General features: G+C 50.4%; 1 long non-coding RNA gene across 1 annotated transcript; it reads right to left on the bottom strand.

Moving 5' to 3' along the window:
- Positions 1-15,491: 15,491 nt before the first annotated feature.
- LOC132339414 (uncharacterized) lies at positions 15,492-18,391 on the bottom strand. The gene is made up of 2 exons (XR_009489643.1): positions 18,083-18,391; positions 15,492-16,071 (listed from the first exon to the last, which is right to left on the bottom strand). It is a non-coding gene; the product is annotated as an uncharacterized LOC132339414 (long non-coding RNA).
- Between the last annotated feature and the right edge of the window lie 965 nt (positions 18,392-19,356).

The raw sequence follows: 19,356 nt of genomic DNA, 5'->3' as shown, positions 1-19,356 counted from the left end.
GGCATTTGCCAGACAACAGCAGTTTCTCAAGGCAGCATCATATGGATTTTCCTTTTATAACCATCTCTCTCGTGGAAATCCCCATTGGTCCCTGCTATTCCAGCAAAGGAGAGTGTCTAATTCAGCTCATTTTCCCCCAGGAAGATCCAGCTGATTATGCAATAGCAATGTGTACCAGCACGTTAATGGTGCTTGGCACCTTCCCGGGCTGCACGGGAGGCAGGGGATATTGCTGTCATTATGGAATTAGTCATGCTGGAAACACTGCGGGGTTTGTTTAATCCAAGGAGAAAAGGAAAAGAATTGGTGGGGTGGGGTGAGAAGAGGCAGCTTTCTGAGACAGACAGAGGGAGCCAGGCAGGACCTGGCACCTTTGCCAACAAAAAGGGGGTGTCCCAGCAGCTCCCCCTGTTCTGGGAGCCTGGGGGTGTCCATGGGGTTCAGCCAGCTGCAGGCTGCAGTTTGGGGGTTTGTCACCTTGCAAGAGCTGGCTGGCTGGATTTGAGCTGGATGGATTTGAGTCAGGTCACTGCAGACCCCCATGGGAGGAGTGGTCTGGTGGGAAATGTCACAATTCAGGACTTCCTTTGGCTGTCCTGGGTTGTCAGGACCCCTGCCAGGGGGCTCAGAGACCCTGTCACAGAGCTCAAGATGCCTATGACTTTGATTATGACCCATGGAGCAAGTTACCAACCTTAGATGAAGATCTGCAAGCCACAACAGTTTAAGTAGAATGACAATGAATTTATCATGGGGTGAAAAATAGATTTTTGGAGTTTTTAGAATGGGGGTTCAGGGGCAAGATGGAGGAATCTGGGTGTGTCCTGCCTTTCTCCTTCTTCTTCTTGGCCTCCATCTTCTGCTGTGATGGTGGCACTTTTGGATTGGTTCAGAGTAGAAGCTCACTGTCTGACATAGGTGATAGGTATCGGGAAGTAATTATAAATATTGTACACGTAGTTTTTAGTACAAAAAGATAACACCACCCTGGGGGTGGCCAGCGTGCCTCTGTCTGTCCTTCTGAATGGACATCAGCAGGCCAGGAGAAAGACTTTTATAGATAAGAAACAATAAACAACCTTGAGACCAAGAACTGAAGAGCTCTGACTCCTTCTTTGACCTCCAGGCTGGGAACAGAGACTCTCTAATGTATCTTGGGGTCACTCTGCCCAGCTAAAGCCCCAAGAGGGAAAGACCCTGCCTGGCCTTTGCTGACTGAGGGGACACACTCAGGTTTCTGGAGAACCTGTGCTCACACCCTGGGGATGATCCTGTGTTGGTGAGGAGAGGAAGGTCCAGGCCAGTGCTCCCACTCTGCTGCTCTCCAGCTTTCATCCCAACACTGCTCCACTGTCTGGCACTCTGCAGGTCCCCTCTGCCTCCCCAGCCTTTCTGGGCTCAGGCACCATTGCCACACACTTCCCCTCCCATCCTCTCCTCTGGAAATCAGGGCACAGCCTGATGTGACCAGCCCAGTGAGCCAGGTCTGAGCCCTGGGTCCTGACCACCCCTGGCCCAAAGAAAAGCTGTGCTGGCTGCCCCATCAAGTGCATCCAAGGAGCTCCTTCTGCTTCTTCAGGAGACATCTCTGCAGGTGAGCTTGCAGCAGCTGGGACCCACTCTCACTCTGCTGGCTCTCCATCCCACCTGGGCCCTGGCACCTCTGGTTCAAGCTGTGTGCAAGCCCTCCCCTTGCCACTGGCCATGAGCTCAGTGCCAGGGCACAGCTGGGATGGTGCCAGCTGGAGGTTGTCTGCCTCCAATCTCCTCCCCCTGAGCCAAGATTTAAGGGTTTTGCAGCAACTCAGTCCCCCACCTGTGCCTGCATGAGTGCTGCTTGCATTTCATGTGCTGTCAAGGACCTTCAGATGCTGCCAACTGAGCTGGCCCTCACAGGGCCAGGAGAGGATTGGTCTGGACTAAATTAATGCACAGATAAGTCCCTAAAATTCCAGCGAGTCTCTCAGCCCACAGGAAACCCTGCCTTGTGTAATGGGAACCAGGCCAGAAGACTTGCCCTAAGGAGAAGGGATGTCTGTTCCTCCTTCAGCCACACCATACCCCCTCCCATGAGCTTTCCTGCTGGGTGCAAGGTCCTGACAAGGGACATTTTCTACCAGTTGCTTCTGGTGCCACACAAAAATGCCTGCAGCAAGCCTGGCTGTGTGGTGGAACGTGTCCCCCTCTCTCATCTTTGAGGGATGTGGGGCAGAGCTCCCACCAGCTCTCTCCATCCCTCACTCGTGGTGAGGGGGGAACAAGACATGGTGGGGATGTGCTCTCCCTGCTGGGCACTGCTAATTAACATAAGAAACAGTACCAGAGGCTGTGAGGCACTGAACCAGAGTGTAATTAGCTACATGGGATTTGCTAAGTGTCTCAGCAGCCCCGACAACAAGAGAGAACCTCGGGGCCAGCCTCTGCCATGGAGCTGCCGTGTGACAGCAGAGCCCCCGGGGCTGCTCAGTGCTGCCCTGCCTGCTCCAAGGCTGTGCTGGGATGTTTGGAATGGCCAAATCCCTGCTCCCTGCCCCAGGATGCCAGCAGCACAGACATCTCTCTCCTCCTCACTGCAGCTTATTTAATATTTATGCACCCAAGTGCTCGGGAATATCCTGAAAGTTCACACGCTCTAAAGTCCAGAGCTCTGCTGAGATATTTTGCTGCCTGTGCTTCCTTTCCCTCCTTTTCTCCTTTGCACTGGGCTCTGCAAAGGTGTTGTCACTGGGTCAGTCAGCTCTCCTGCCTGGGGAAGGGAGCAGGCTCCCCAGCTGGTGGCAGGGTGTCTCCTTGTCACCTCCTGCTCCTCCCAGGCACAGGCAGAGATGTCCTGCTGGGATTTCATCATCTCAGCTCCCCTTGCCAGGCCATGGAGATCCAGTGAGTGGCAAGGAGAGGCTGTCCAAAAGCTGCCAGGTGAATCACACCTCCAGAAGCACCTGGCCTTGCCCACTGAGCACCCAGTGGCATCCTCAGGTGGCCACAGTCAGACCCAGACAGGTTGTCACACCCCTGGGGACCTGGGGACTTTAGGGACTGTGTGCCCAAGGTAGAAAATATCTTATGCTGCCTCTGGTCTCCATGGTCACCTTGTAATGGGCTGAATTTAAACATGCCTGGTTTAATTTATCCTTTATGGGGATAATAAACCCACCCCCTCAAATCTCTAAAGGCTTTGGAAGGCACAGACAAAGGGATCTCTCCTCAAGAGGCTAAGCCAGAGGCACTAGGACACCTCCTCTTTTGGATTAGCCAAAAGGGGACAAAAATAGCCTCAATCCCCCCAGAAGCCTGAACCTGGGCTGTGATTCATGCCCTGGCTGGCTGCCCACGAGGTTTGCACAGGAATTTGTGAGTGGAGCTGTTGGGTTTCTGGCCCCTGCAGGAAGGATGAACCCTTCCCAAAACATGCCAAGGCTTGGAAAGGAGCATCACGTCACGCCTGGCAGGAGGAACCTGCTCCAAACAGAATGCAGCTTCTGTTCAAGGCTCCCTTTTCTATTTTTACATGTGTGGAGTGGTGTAAAATGTGCTTTTTTATTTTGCTTTTAAAGAAACCCCACATGCAATGGAACACAGAGCAGAAGGACTGGAGCCACGCTGGAAAAGGGGTGATGGGGAAAGAGAAAGCAAGGCAGCAACCAAAAATCTGTCACCTGCTGGTGATGTTAGATGAGATGTTTGGTCCTGTTGCTGCTCTGTGTGCTCTCCTGCTTTCAGCCTTGCCTGTCCTCCAGGAAAAAAGAGTCAGAATACTCCTAGGACTAATGCTGACCCATTGAGCAACACCAGGGGCTTCTTGGTGAGGATCTGGGGTGAGTGGGACAAACCCTGTGACAGCTTTGGCACTGAAATAATTCTCTTTCCCAGGGCTTCACACCTGGAAACCTTTTCCCAAGGTTTTTTGCACTGATTTTAGGCATATTCTTCCCTACCCTAATGGAAGAGAAACAGATCTGTATGGCCAGAGATAAGGAAAGCCCCAAACGAGGGGAAGAAAATTATATTCACTTGCTTAATATTTGATAAAATGCAGTTCTGTCTGAGCCCAGGGTGATTTGGTTTAACCACAGTGTGCAGGGGAGGTTTTTTACATCACTTTGCAGGCAGGGGCTGAGTCTCTTGGGTCACGCTGTTATCTCATGAGCAATCACTCTTGTCCATCCTGGGGTAAATGAGAAAAAGTTTGGGATGAGGGAAGGGGCTCCAGGTGCAAGGGAAACCCCAGGGATGTCTTTGAATGGCAACTGATTGCCTGCACTGAGATTTGCCCAGAGGGTGAGACATAAGTGCTCATCTCCTTTGCACACAGGGTGGGAGATTCTTTAATCGTCCGCCTCACATCCCCCAAAGATTAATAAAAAATTTTCCTTGGGCAGGAAAGCTTCATCTTTTCCCCATTCCCTGTGCTTGCAGTAAACAAAAGCTGCTCCCAGCTGCTCCTCTCACCTCCCTGAGCTCTGGTGTGTCTCAGCCCTCACCCCAGAGCTGTGCAGCTGGGAGCACAGAGGGTGGGATGGGGCAGGAGGACAGATGCCACAGGGGAAGGCTGGGGTGGGACTCACTTTCCAGCTGGAGACACTGTGGAGGGCTCCCATCTCTCAAACCCTCTTTGCTTCTTCTCTTTTTGGGAGAGAGGAGCTTCCCCCTCCCTCTGGAGGGTGAGGTCTCACCTGAGGTGAGGGTCACCCAGACGTGGGCAGGACTGTGCCTTGGTGTTTTGGTAATTATTGGGCTGAGTGACTGCAAATCCAGTCCCTCCTCACCCCAACAAGGTCTGTGGGTCTCTGCTCTGCCCTTGGCATGGGAACTGAGGAGCAGGGACTGGTCAAGAGTTACAGCTTCACTTTGCTGAGGGTGATCACTGCATGGCTCTAACACCAGGAGAGTCCTGGAAGAGCCTTTTAATCTTGGCTTTTAAGGGCTTTTGTCTCTGTCTTAAAAGCACATCTGCTGTGTCTGTGTCACTTCACCAAGCCCAGGGCTGCAGCCTGGGCTCCTGTGGTCATCCATCCACAGCATGTGTGCTGTCCCAGAGCAGTGAATTCCCCCCAGTGCCACTCCCAACACTGCAGCCCTGTTTGGGACAGCAGGAAGGTCAGTCAGGTAGAAATGCTGGCTACAGACTCACCTCCACATGAGGGAACAGCATCATCCCCAGAGTGAGCCAAGGCCATCGACCCCCTGCAGAATTGCCTGGGCCTTGAGAGTAGATGGATGTTTTGGGAACTATGATCCAAGGCCAAAATAAGCTGGAAAAAACAACCTGGGAACCAAGCCCAGTGGGTTCCTCAGTGCCTCATTAGCCTCCTGAATGCTGTGTCCAATCTGCCCAGAAACACACAGAAAATTTCTCCTCTGGATTAAGCACCAGCCATGAAACTCTTGGCAGGGCCCTGGCCACCAAGGCTGGCTTTGTCTCCACTGCCCATGTCCTCAGCCACTGGTGCTGAGCTCCACTCACACACCCCCTGAATCAGCTTTATTTTTTTAGTGTAAAACCCAAACAAGGACTGGAATAAACTGATTTAGGTCCAGGTTGGGTTGCTGCAATGGGACGTGGAGGCACTGTGGGCAAGGGGTTCATCCCACTGGGCTGGGGGAGACCCTCACAGGCTCCTCATGGTCACTGCTCATCCCCTAAATCTTCTCTAGGGGAGAATTTTTGAAGAGGATTGAGGGAAAAGTCCTCTTATTGTTTATTTGTTCCTTTCTCTCTGGAGAGAGAGAGAGAGAGAGGATTTTTGGAAGCCAGTGCAAGTCCCTTATTGCCTTACCTGATGCATTTCCCCCCATCCTCACTTTGAGGAGGAGCTCAGGCTAGCCTGGTGCTGAACCCTGGGATGTGGAGGGAGGCACACTGGGACAGGAAAGTGGAGCTTGGAGGGTGCAGTGCCACTCCTACAGCTCTTCCCACTGGGACACACCAGCACCAGAGGCAGGGATGGCAGGAAGGTGCCCTGAGGAGTGCAGGCAGCACTTGTGGGGATCTGCTGCCCCAGGGTGCTCTGCAGCTGATCCTGGGCTCATTCCAAGGGGATCCATCAGCAGAGATGGATGCCCTTTCCAGCTTTCCAGAGCTGGAGAGGGCAGAGGATTGTTTCTAAGGAGGCTCTGCCTTGCTGGAGGTTTGCTTGGTGTGAACAGAGCTCTACACCCTCCCTGCAGGCAGGGCTGCCCCTCCTGAGCTCCCCAACTGGTTTGGGGATAAAACATGGAGATTGGGGGTTGATCCCTGCCATGCCCCACCTGAGGATGGAGGATCCCTACAAGAAGGCAGGGCCCTGGCACAGAGAGCCTCCAGCCTCTCTCCTGGAGAAGGTTTGTCCTCCACATCCTCCAGAGACTCACTGAGCAGCAAGGCTGGGATATTTGGAAGGCTCCTTCCCCCCACTCCTTCCCAAGGCCCAGGGTGTGATTCAGCCCATCCCAAAGCAGGACAGGGGGTTCACATCCTCCCATCACCTGCATCTCCTCCTCAGCTCCAATGGAGCCTGGATGGAAGATGAACTGAGCCTCTCTGGGGCTGGATCAGGCTCTTCCTGCTCTGGAAAACTGAGCAGCACCCTGGCCTTGCAGGAATTGAAACTGCTGGGATAGAGGATGATCTTATCTTGCAAGGTGCAGCATGTGCTGGAAAACCACCAGTTCTGCTGGATTTGGGGCTGCTCTGTGCCCTGACTGCCTCATCCATTAATCCATGCAGCCTGACAGGACTTTCCATGTTTAAATCTGCTACCCAGCTTTAATTTTTCATGTTTCTTATGCTGCAAATTTTTTTTTTCCCTGAGAAATTATTTAGGCAGATGGCTGAGCTTGATATTAATACACTTATTTCAACATTTGCATAGAGCATCTGTTAGGGGAAAAAAACTCCTAAGTTTTGCAGGTTTGAAAAAAATATTTTTTTCATCTTCAACTTGAATTCCAAGAATCTCAGAAGACGACCACCCCTTCTAAGAAAGCTGAAAAGTTTCATTTATATGCCAGTAAGATGGCACTCCACTGAAATGTCAGTCACTAGCAGATGATTTGGAAGGGGAGAGGGAAATGAATGTGTGACTTGAACTGATCAAGTCTAGACAAAAAAAAAAGGGAAACTTTGAAAAGCAAGATCCTCAAAGGGTGGCTGAGATGAAGCTGCTGAGAAATTACAATTTTTTTCTCTTAGAGAAGATCTGACAGTTTGTCTAAATCCCACATACCTCTTTCTTCCCTGGTAAAATAACCTCCTACGTTAATTTTAGATTATTAATGTTTGGGCTAGCCACAATAAAAATAAAACCTCATGATGTGGTTCATCAGTGCATGTGAAGAAGGAGCCATTCCCTTCTGTCCAAACCCTCTGGGTCACCTCCCTATTAAACCCCCAGGGCCAGTGCTCTGCTTCCACCCAAAGGACTGTCCTGATGCTGAGTTCTTTTACTTCTCTCTTTTATGACATATGGAGCAAAGTCAAATAGTAAATTTCTTTCAGATGTTTTCAGCTGGCCTCCACAGCACGGGGTCTGTGCTGATGAGCTTTAATAACAATGTCTGCCCGTCCCTGAGAGCTGTAGGTCAGGCTCAGCTCTCAACCCAGCCGTGCATTTGTGTAATTGCCTCTGCCAAAGGCTTCCTCTCTGCTTTAATACCACACGGGTTTAAGAAGGTGCCTGTTTGTGCCTTCAGTTTTTTCTCTGTCTTCCTCATTATTCCCACTCAAGCAGCACAGAGGGTGCAGCCAGGCAACCAAGCCCCACTTTTTTTTAGTTGTGATGGAGGTTGATCTCAGCAAGTCTCAGCTGGAGTCACCCACTACACCCACGTTGATTCTGGGCAGTATCTTTGATTTGGAGTCACATTTGGATTTTTTACCCTTTACACTGCAAGGGCAAGAGGAGCTTTTGAGCTGCACCTCTGACAGGTTTTCCCTTGTTTGACCCTTTCCTGTATCCAGCATCACTCCAGTCTTGGGTACTGCAGCGAGAGGCAGTGTTATAAATCACAGCATATACATGCTTTAATTATTTTGTCAAAATGATTTATAAGCTCTAACTTGCTGGAAAGTACCAGGCTGTACCCGTGGACCAGCCTTTTCTGGTCCTTACCTGTGCTAACTCTGCTCAGCACCTCTTCCTCCCACATCCCTGCCCAGGGGAAGGTGCTTCCCTGAGTTTGGCAGTGCCTCACCCTGGGAACAGCAGAGGGAATGGACCTGGCACTGCAGAGATTGTCCCCAGCTGGAGCCCATGTGCCTCACACAGCCCATGCCATCCCCCCCTCCACATTCCCACCCTGGGGTCACTCAGTTTATCCCACAACAAACTTTTCTGGCAGGGTGGCAGCTCGGGCAGGCTAATAAAGATTTACAGCTGAGGCAAAGCCAAAAATACCTGGCATAGCAGGCTGCATCCCAGAGCACAGGTAAGGGGGCTGGGATTTACCTCCCTTGCAGTGAGGGAGGGGAGAGCTGAAGGGCTGCTGCTTTCTGAACGTTTTCCCAGTGTTCTTTTGCTTTTTAATGACCTGCTTAACCCGTGGCTGAAGGGTGTAATTTATGGCTCCAAAACACAACCAGGGGGTTCACGGCCTTCATGCTTTGGCTCCCTCTGCTTTATCACCCAGTTCATTCCTCACAGTTTTGCATGACAGCACAAGGGCTGAGTGCCATGAATGGTATGCAGATAAAAACAGGGGGGAAAGGCTTTCCCTCCAAGTCCAGCCCCGGTGGAAGAGTGGAAGGGAGGGGGAATGTGCTGGGGAGGCTCTGGAGGAGCTGTGAGATGCCTCTGGAGCAGGCAGTGGGAGATATGCAGAGTGGTGATGGAAACCAAGGGCTGGATGCAGCCCCAGGGATGCTGAAGGGCAGGAAAATCCCTTTGGCACTGGGATGGTGGGGCAGAGGCTGTGGTATCCCATTTTCCAGGCTCTCTGGGCAGCCACAGGGGTTTGCTCTGGCCTCACCTGCTCCAGCATCAGCCCCTGCAAAGTGAAGAGACCCTGCAGGAAAGCTGAATGCTGTGCAGGGAAAGGTAAGGAGGCATCCCTACACCTTCCTTCATGGCAGCAGTTTGGGGGGTCAGAGTGAAGATGAATCCCTTTCCCTCATCCTTTGGTGGGGAACTCTGCCTTCCCTGCTCTGCTCCTCCCTGCTGAACTTCTTCCCCTGCAATTCCAGCTCCATATTTAGGTGAGAGGTAACAGGAGGGGTTGTTGACATGCCAGAGGACTTGTTTCCTCCTGGGATTTCCAGTCAGGAGCAGAGCAGCAAAGCCCTGGGATGGGTTATCTCCCTGCAGACAGACCCAGAGGAGGCTCCTGCTCCTGTCTGGGGGCTGGGGCTGAGGTCCTGCACCTCCTCAGCTTTCCAGCCTGCGGGAATCCAGGTTTGTCAGCAACAGTGGGGCCAGAGCTTAGTCACAGCTCTCTGCTCTGCGCTGAAGGATAAGGTTATTTCTGTATTATTTCTGTATCTCTATATTTCTGTATTATTTCTATATTTCTATATTTCTGTTTTTCTGTATTATTTCTGTACTTCTGCATTATTTCTACACTTCTGTATTTCTGCATTATTTCTGCTTTTCTATATTTCTGTTTTATTTCTCTATTATTTCTTTATTTTTGTATTTCTCACCCCAGCTCCACCACAGACACAATTTTACACCACTGGAAAACATTGACTGGTTGATTCTCTTTATGCTGATGGCAAATCCTTAAAGAAGGTCCAGGCCAGGCTGTGGAGACCCATCCATGCCCAGTCCTCCCCCTGACCTCCATAAATGCACACAGAAAACAAAACCATGCCACTTTGCTTCCCTCATGCTTTTCGTGGGGGTTCAGACCCAGAAACGTGCTCCCTTGCTCTGTCCATTTCCATAATTAAAGCAATAAGCAGTGGATGGGATTTAAATCAAGCCTGAGCTCTTGAAAAGCCACCTGTGGTGTTAAAAGCAAGTCCCAAAGTGTGTTAATAGAAGCGTTAACATTTCAGCCTGAACAGGCAGCGTTAATTACAGCATTCCCCATCAGGCAGGGCTCAGTGCCCCTCAGGGAACAGGCACTGGGGATGGGTTTGGCTCTGAGTGCTGGGCTCAGCTTCAGCTCGGGTCAGGAGGGGAGCAGTGCCAAGCTGGGCAGGCAGAAAGCACGGGAGATGCCCCTAAATAGAGTATCCCACCCTGGGTCCTAGAGCCACTGGCTACCTGCAGGATAAATGAGATTTAAACATGTCTTTGGCACACTGAAATCATCCCAGGAGAAGAGAGTGGACTGTGGTATTTTCAGAGTTCCCCGTCGTTGGGAGGAAGGATGAATCTGACTCCATGTTCTTAGAAGGCTAATTCATTATTTTATGATATTATATTAAAGAATGCTATACTAAACTACACTAAAGAATAGAGAAAGGATACAGACAGAAGGCTAAAATACAATAATGAAAAACTCGTGACTCTCTCCTCATAATCCAACACAGCCTGACCGTGATTGGTCATTAAATTAAAACAATTCACATGAAACCAATGAAACAATGATCAGTTGGTAAACAATCTCCAAACACATTCCAGAGCAGCAAAACACAGGAGAAGCAAATGAGACAATATTGTTTTTCTTCTTCTCTGAGGCTTCTCAGCTTCCCAGGAGAAGAAATCCTGGCAAAGGGATTTTTCCAGAAAGTATGATGGTGACAGTGGACTAAAGCATCCTTGAGGGCATCAGTGCCACCACCCTGAGGAGAAACTCCTGCAGGCTGTTTGCAGCCTTTGCCATCTCTCCCTCAGGTTGTCTGTCCTGCTGTAGGGCCCCAGTGATCTCCTCTGGCACAGCCAGAGGTGCAGCTGGTCCTTGTGAGAAATAAACTTTTCATAGTTTAGGAAGGTTTATTAAACCTTATCAAAAATACAACAGAAGACTGAATAAAGCAAAAAGGTTACAGTGCCCTTCTTCACTATCCAGTGATGGAGATCTCTTCCTCAAACCTGGATTGGAGGTCAGGTGTTCCATAGTGACAAGCCAGCCCTCCCAGGTGTCCCAAATCCCATTGTCCCTTGATAACCACGTGAAGGGGTACAACATAACTGTAAATCTATAAACTTTTCCTAACCTATATCCATGATATTTGTCCATTAATTGTGAGAGTCAATCCTTGCATTGCTCATCTATCACATCCTTCACTCATGAGGTTGATATAATTCCATTTCTACCCCCTCTGACAGGCAGGAACCATTAAAGGTCTGGGAAGGGGAATTCCAGCAGCAAACTGAGCACAGGGCCCTCTGCCACCAGTCACTGCTGTCCAGGGCTGGTGCTTTGGGATACTTGAGAACAATTTGGCCCCATCCTGGCTCCAGAAGAAGGGCAGATGTGTGAAGATGTGCTCTCCCCTGGGCTACTCCAAACACCTTTACCCATTTACAGCCTCCCTTTGCCCAAGGACTGGAGAGCTCAGTCCCTGGGCAACTTGACACTGATACTGCTCAAAGTGGAAAGCAGAGGGAAATAAAAACCAGGAGAGGTTTACATTCACCAGCGCCAAAATGTTCAAACCAAATAAATTTGTCCTGAGTTTACTGTCTGGGAAAGCATTTAGAAATGCTTTGCTTTTCCAGACTGTTGTGATGTGCCTGCTCACATGTGCACAGGGACAGGCTCCAAGGAGAAACAATAACATCAGGACCTTCTCAGAAAAATCCTCAATTAACAGGATGCTTGGCACATGCTTAAGATTAATCATGTGCTTAAATCCACCCCCAAGAGCAAAACCCTCAAACATAGTGGGGAATCCATCCTGCAGCCAGTAACTGATTCTCCAGAGCCATCAGCTGGGACTTAAAGTGTGTCCTCAAGTGCTCTGCGAGGCAGGGGCCAAAGTCCCACTGAGTCAGCTGAGTCTCTGTCTCTCCATTTTTAATTAAATTCCATTTTTACAGGAGGAAAAAAATGCTCACAAGCAGTTGATTAGAGCTTTTCCAGATCTTTTGATCAGCATGGGACAGAGGACATGTTCAGTCTGTCATTAAACATCCTCTGATGGCTTCTAGAAGTCACATATTTGTCTTAAAAATGTGTTATATTTGATTTCTCTCACTTCCATGCTTGCTGCTTCATGATTTCACCTTCTCCAAGCAGACCCTCAGTGTGTAGGGAGGACAGAGCAGCATTTCTTCTTGCTCTGCCCCACAAAGTCTGTGCTCTACACAGCATAGATCCTGTTTCTGCAGAGTTTTAGGGAGGGGGCATCCTCACCCTCACTACACACATGCAAAATGGGGTGAAGAATGCCCAAGGGCATGCAAAAGTTGGCAGCACAGCGGGGAATTGGGATACTTTGACAGCAAAGCCCACAGCTTGCTCCTCCTTCATAAGACTCTGGTGTCTGCCTGTCTCCATCCCTCACCTTCATTCAGCACCTCAAACTACTGATTTTTCTTGCAGGGAAGGTCTTGTAGGATGTGGAGAGCCTGGTACTCTGCCTGTTTCTTTGGTACTGTTTTACCATGACTGATTAAAGCCTTGATAAGCCCTGCCACTCTCCACAGAGGCAAACTTGCTGTTTCCATCCTTGCTGCTTTGCCTGTGCTCAGACTCTCCAGGTGTCTCCTCACTTCCAGTGCATCCACAGGAACATTGTTCTTCACACTAAGGCTGAAAAAACTTCAGTTTCTTCACTGCTATCCCCTTGGCCTGCCACTAAATATTCTTCATCTAAGGGTATGCTCTTGAAAAGCATATAGATTCAAGTGCTGCCTCTCAGGGCTGCCAGTTAGCTGAGATCGATGTGCTATTATTCATCTCTCCCTGGAAGCCAGTCCCAGTCACCAGCGTGGCTGGATTCCCCTGTTACACATAGCACCTGCCTTTTCCCTGGATGGAGGTGTTATTTATTGCCTCTTGCTTGGCTACAGTCAGGATAAAAGCATCCCAGCAGCTCCCAGGCTGCTCTGAGAGCTGCAGTGGCCTCGTTCCTCGGGACTCCGGTGTGAGCTGCAATGAACAACACTGAGCTGGGAGCTTGTGCTGCTCTATTGGAAGGAAGGAGGGCTCTGCAAGGGACTTGGATCAGTTGGATGGATGGGCAGAGTCCAACAGCGTGAAGTTTAATAAGTCTAAGTGCCAAGTTCTACATTTTGGCCACAAAAATCCCCTACAACGTTACAGGCTGGGGACAGTGTGGCTGAACAGTGCCCAGGCAGAAAGGGACCTGGGGGTGCTGGTCCACAGCTGGCTGGACATGAGCCAGCAGAGTGCCCTGGTGGCCAAGAGGGCCAATGGCTCCTGGCCTGGGTCAGCAATGGAGTGGCCAGCAGGAGCAGGGAGGTCATTCTGCCCTGCCCTGGGCACTGCTGGGGTCACACCTGGAGTGCTGTGCCCAGCTCTGGGCCCTCAGCTTGGGAAGGACCTTGGGACACTGAGCACATCCAGAGGGGACAGCGAGGCTGGAGAGGGGCTGGGAACACAAACCCTGAGAGGAACCCCTGAGGGAGCTGGGGGTGCTCAGCCTGGAGAAGAGGAGGCTCAGAGGTGACCTTATTGCTCCCTACAACTCCCTGAAGGGAGGCTGTAGACAGGTGGGGTTGGTCTCTCCCACCAGGCAGCACTGACAGAACCAGAGGACACAGTCTCCAGCTACATCAGGGAAGGTGTAGGTTGGATATTAGGAAAATTTTTTTCACTAAAAGAATAATAAAATACTGGAATGCTCTTCCCAGGGAGGTGGTAGAATCACCATCTCTGGATGTGTTTAAAAAAAGCCTGGACATGGCACTTGGTGCTATAGTCTAGTTGAGGTGTTGGGGCACAGGTTGGACTCGATGATCTTAGAGGTCTCTTCCAACCTCATCATTCTGTGATTCTGTGAACACCAATGGCAGAGATGAGCTGTGGCACAAACCACACCAGACTCACCAGCTTTTCCCAGACCCACCAGCTTTTCCCAAACTCACCAGGCTTTCCCAGACTCACCCCTCACCCTGAGGGTGAGGCAAGGGCTGCTGGTTGTGATGGGATGGGCAGCAGCCCCAGAGGGAATTTCTGACCACAAAGAGGGTGAGCACTCACTCCTGTGCAGCAGTGCTTTGAATTTCACTGATGTCAGCAATAAATTCACTCAACCCAGCTCAATTAATAAGTTTCTGAATGCATGCAGCAGAGTCTTCAAGATGTATGGACCAAGCATCATGATCAGAAGATGAACCCACCTCCCTTTGTCTCCCAGCTGTCTCCTTGGTACTTCCACCAGAGCAGGGGGAATATCAGCCAAACTGCAGGCAGTGACTCCCCAGGGACTTTGCTCTGTGGGGCTGTCTTGGCTTTCTAGGTGTCTGCTGAGGAAGGCAGGAGCCTCCCTTGAAATGGAAAATGTAAACCCCCTCCCTCTGAATTATTATAATTTTGAAATTAAGGGGCTCTCAGGCAAAGATATGGGAATAGGAATAACAGTTCTTTACTAGGGAAATTAAAAATACAAATGCAATTGTTCAAAAAAAAAAAACCAAACCAAAAAACCCAAAAAAACCCCAAAAAACAATGACCAAATCCCACTGCCAGAGTCAGACCATGCCCTGGCCCCTGTGTGTCAGGCTGGTGGCACAGTCCCATCCCAGGGGGGCTCAGGGTGGGGGCACAGTCCCATCCCAGGGGGGCTCAGGGTGGTGGCACAGTCCCATCCCAGGGGGGCTCAGGGTGGTGGCACAGTCCCATCCCAGGGGGGCTCAGGGTGGTGGCACAGTCCCATCCCAGGGGGGCTCAGGGTGGTGGCACAGTCCCATCCCAGGGGGGCTCAGCCCTCCTGCAGTGCCAGCTGTGCTTCTGCTGGAGCAGGGATTCTGCACAAGGGGGGAGTTTTCCTCTGCAGCTCCAGGGCTGCTGGAGATGGGCCTGCTCTCCCTCTGGGAATGCAGGGCAGGAGAAAGCTGCTCCTCTGGGAATGCAGTGGGCAAAGGCTGCTGGGCTGTTCCCAGGGCAGATTGGATCCAGGTAGGAATGCTTGGCTCCTCCCCTGGGCGGAGCATCTCCCCATGGGATGGTGGAATTTGATCAGCCCTGCAGGGACACTCCCTGGCCATGGACAGAAGATAATTAATAATTAATGGCCCATTAACAGAAGATATCTACTGGAGGTTAGGATTGGTTGTGGAAGAGATAAAGAAAACTTCCCAATGAACAGCAGAGAAGTGCCCCACCTCTGACAGAATACAAACAGAACACACACCCCCAGCTACATCTTTCAACCTAAAATGGGGCCAAGATCTTTCACTGCAGGAGTAGGCAGGGTCAGCAGAGCATCCTTGTCTCAGCTGTGGGGGGAGAGCAGCCCCAGCCCCTTCTCTGCAGGCAGGAAAAAGGACCTGGGCACAGCCAAGGGCAGAGCATAGCCCCTGTTCAATTTAAGCATTCTGTTGCCTCCCCAACCTCACCAGAAGCCAATTCCCAGACCTCTTGCTGCCTTGCTACTCCCAGAAGCCTTGAACCACCCCAAAATTGTAAGTCAGACTTTACAGCATCTTGAGATTAACTGGGGAAATAACAGTTCCATCACATTTTATTTTTAAAAAACAAGATGCATGGGGTGCTTTGTCTGGCTGGCTGCACTGTGTAGGGCTGGGCTGTGTGCTGCTGTGGTGCTTTTCCCTTTTTCAGTGTTCCTTGAAGGGATGAGAGACTCATAATATCATTTTAAAAACCAAAATGATGTGTCACACAGTTTTCAGCTTCAGGATCCATGGGCTCATTTAAATAAAAAAACCCAAACAGATTGGGGGGGCTGGGGAAGCTGGAAAAGCAGACTCCAAATCATACACAGGCTTGTTATCAAATGTCAGCACCACTAAAAGAGACCAAGGGAAGGAAAACCCAGGGAGAGGTAAATCCCTTTGCAGAGCTGAGGAATCCAAGGCTGCAGAGCCTGTTGTTCCCCCATCATGTTGATTTGGGAGGAATACTTGGAGATCCAGTCGTTTTCCTGAGCAGGACATCAGCTGCTTACTGCTCGTTAGTGCTAATGAAAATCATACAGCCTGAGCTGTGCTGCAGCCAGGAATTCCTCTAAATGCTGCCATCTTCACTGTCATCTCAGGGAAGATGCAGGAGCAGAGCCTGAAATATTGAACTTCAAATCAGTGCCAGCTTTAAACAAAGCAAAGCCATTGCAGAGGATGCAGAGAGGTTTATTGGGTTGCCCTTGAATTTCATCCAGCTGGATAGGGCAGGCCACAGTCACCTGCCTTTATAATGGTCCTAATAAAAAGTGCAGAATTCTCCACTGGATTCCTAAGAAAACTCTGGGGTGCCTGCTGGGGGAGAGCTCTCCTCCTCCCATGGGGTCCTTGTCCCAGCAGCCCCTATAGGGATGGTGACACACCAGCCCTGTGCTGGTCTCTGCAGGGGACAGTAAAGCTGGTGGAATCTCCCCCTTAAAATCATGACTCAAACCTTTACCCTGTCTTATCTGCCACGGGCAAGGAGCCAGGCTGAGGATTTGTTGGTCAGGAGTGTCCAGAGCACAAAGATCACCCATTTCCTCTGTGATCTCAGCCAGTCTATTCACCTCTCAGCCTTAGCTTCCTTACTTTTAAAGCCCAGGCAGTAACAGCCTCTTAGAGGAAGGAAGTGTGAGGATTTGTATGTTAATATTTGTAAGACACTCGAGGGATAAGTTGAGGAGCTCCATAAAAATGTCTAGCAGCGATGAGTGATGATTTTTCTGGGCGTATCTTGAATCCAGCCCAGGCTGCTATTGTTCCCAGAGCACCTGTGGGTACCAAGCATGGGGAACACATTCCTCAGCTGCATAAGGATGGGGAAAATGGGAGGCAAAAGGAAAATATCACATTGCTCCAGTGGGTAAAGCCTCCACTCACAACTAGTTATATCAAATCTGCACTAAAATCTGGATTAATTCCCAAAGATTTTTTTCCATTTTTGGTCTATTTCTTCAGTGTTTCCTTTGGTGGCCATGCTGGTAGCTGGCTGGATCTGATGTTTTCCCTCACTTGTTCCATGATCAGGGATCTCTGTGGCTCTCCTGACAGGTCTCAGCCACAGCTCTCATTTCATGCAGGCGTGGGGCTGAGTCCCTGCTTGGTCTGGTTGCTCTGTTGGAAACATGGGCTGAACAGCAAAGGTGTCGAGGGAGAGAAACCTGAACTTCCCATTCACGTAGCTGGGAAGGGAATTTATGCCAAAACTTGCTATTTTAAGCCTTATTTCTGCACTCAAAAGAATAAGACCACTGTGAAAAAAGAAAAAGCTTTCATGGAAAAGTGGCTGCCTGTTGGTGGGCAGCAGAAGGTGATCCATGACTTTACTAATGAATAGGGTGGTGCTCAGGAAATGAAATTTGGAAGTGTTTTCCATTCTAGGAAAGCACTGGAAGAGCCTGGCTCCTGCAATAAGACATTACTTCACTTGCTTTGCTGGGGTGATCTATTGCTTTGCAGAGCTGTACAGCCGTGCCTGTGGATGCAGCCACAAGGACAGGGTTGGGAGGAACTTCTCTGCTTGTCTTTCTGGATGAGTTGCCTTTTCATGCACTGATTAAATATGTGGCACTGTGGAAAGCCTGATTTTCTGCATGGCAGCCTGGAAGTCTTAGGCCCAGGGAATACAAAGATCATTTATCAGCGACACCTCTTTTACCTGGAGCCCTGGTGGAGGGATCAGCTCCTGGGTGTGATCGTGAGAGTTCAGGAGGAGCTGCAGAAATGCAGCAGGGCCAAAAGCAACACACAGGACCTTGGGATTTTGTCCATCTGTGATGAAAAACCCTTCTTGAGCAGCGAGGAATGGAGAGGCTGTCGCTGCAGATGGCTTGCACAGGCACCTTTGCACTCCCTGCCTCCCTGATGGGCATGGGGATGCCAACAACCACACAGTCATCTGTTCCTGTGCTGCCAGGGTGGCTTAAACTGGTGTGAGAGCTCAGCCCTGGCGTGGTGACAGGGCAGCACAGCAATGGTGACACCATCCTCGAAAGAGAGAGCTGCTGAGGACATGGGAACTGCTATAAATAACCTGCTGCTCCCTTGTGGGCTCTGCAGCCTCCACGCAGATGGGCAGAAATTTGCCTGGGGCCAGCATCCTCAGGCTCAGGGTTGCTCAGGCTTACCTGTTACAGAGCCAGGAGGCAGAGGAGAGCAGGGTTAGGCCAGAATGTTGATTTTTAAGGCTCGTGAAATGTGGCTGTCAGGTCTTCCGTGTACATATTTGCACGATGTAAAGGCAAACACCAAACCAGCAGAAGTCCAGGGCAGCCCAGTCAGGAGTCCTGGAGGGTACAAGACAAGGTCTTGATGCACTTCAAGGAGACAGCTTGTGCAAACAGATCTGCTCTGACAGAGGCTGGTTTCTGCAGCTGGGAAAAGAGTGTGAATCCCAAAGCAGAGGGCCCTCGATGAAGTGCAGCTTGCTGCCAAGGAATCCTCCTCCCTCCCCCTCTCCCTCCTCTGAGGCTCTGACACTGGAAATGGTCCTGCTGATTAGACAGTGTCAGAGCTGCTGAGCCCGAAGCTGGAACATGGAGTACTGTTCTCATGCCCACGTTTTCAGAAGGAAGTTGAAAAATTGAGGAAGGTGCCAAAAACAGCCACAAAAATGATACACGGGCTGAAAGAAATGGCTTATGTGAGCTTTGCACAGCTCGAGCTGCTTAGCTGATCAGGAAGAAGATGGAGAGGACATTGTAGCTCATAAGTACCTCCTCTTGAACAAAACCAAAACAAAACCAGGTATTGAGTATGTCTTTAATCTATCAGAGAAGCCATAGCAAGAAACTGGTGCTGGAGTGCACAGCCAGTCAAACGCCAGGCAGGGAAAAGGATTTGTGTGTTTCCCTTAACTGTGAAGGTTAAAACCACTCTGGGGAGGGGATTGTGCTCCATCTCCTGGGATCCAGGCAGAGCATTTTCTCATCCTGCCACCAGATCCTGGGTGCTGGACCTCAGACAGATGGGGTCTGCTGGATCCAGGAGCTCAGAGGAGAGAATACAATGATCCCTTCTGGCTCGAGGCTTTCTCATCATTCCCAGCAAGGCAGGAAGAAGGACAGCAGATGTTCAGTGGCCACAACCCACACCACAGATTTACCACTCAAAGCAGGCTTGTTTCCTCTGACCAAAAATACCAGCCCAAGGCCTGCTCAGCAGCTGCACACCCTGATGTTCAGAGGGCTGGTGCCCAAATGTGGTGGGGTGTGACATTGAGTGTTTTTCTCCTTTGTGCAATGAGAGACTGCAAAAATTAGATGAGCCTTGGTCCTACTGTGGCAATCTCAAGTCAGACAGGCCCTTGACCCAACTGTGACAACTTTCTCTGGTGGGACTTCCAAGCTGGTGCCCCCACAGGAGGCTGTGCATGGAGAGCTGTTTGCTCTTGCTCCGTGGC

The sequence above is a fragment of the Haemorhous mexicanus genome, chromosome 1 (genome assembly GCF_027477595.1).
Source record: "Haemorhous mexicanus isolate bHaeMex1 chromosome 1, bHaeMex1.pri, whole genome shotgun sequence".
NCBI classification, from domain to species: domain Eukaryota; kingdom Metazoa; phylum Chordata; class Aves; order Passeriformes; family Fringillidae; genus Haemorhous; species Haemorhous mexicanus.
The sequence above is the reverse complement of the archived record's forward strand: the minus strand, read 5'-3'. Positions and strand labels throughout refer to the sequence as shown.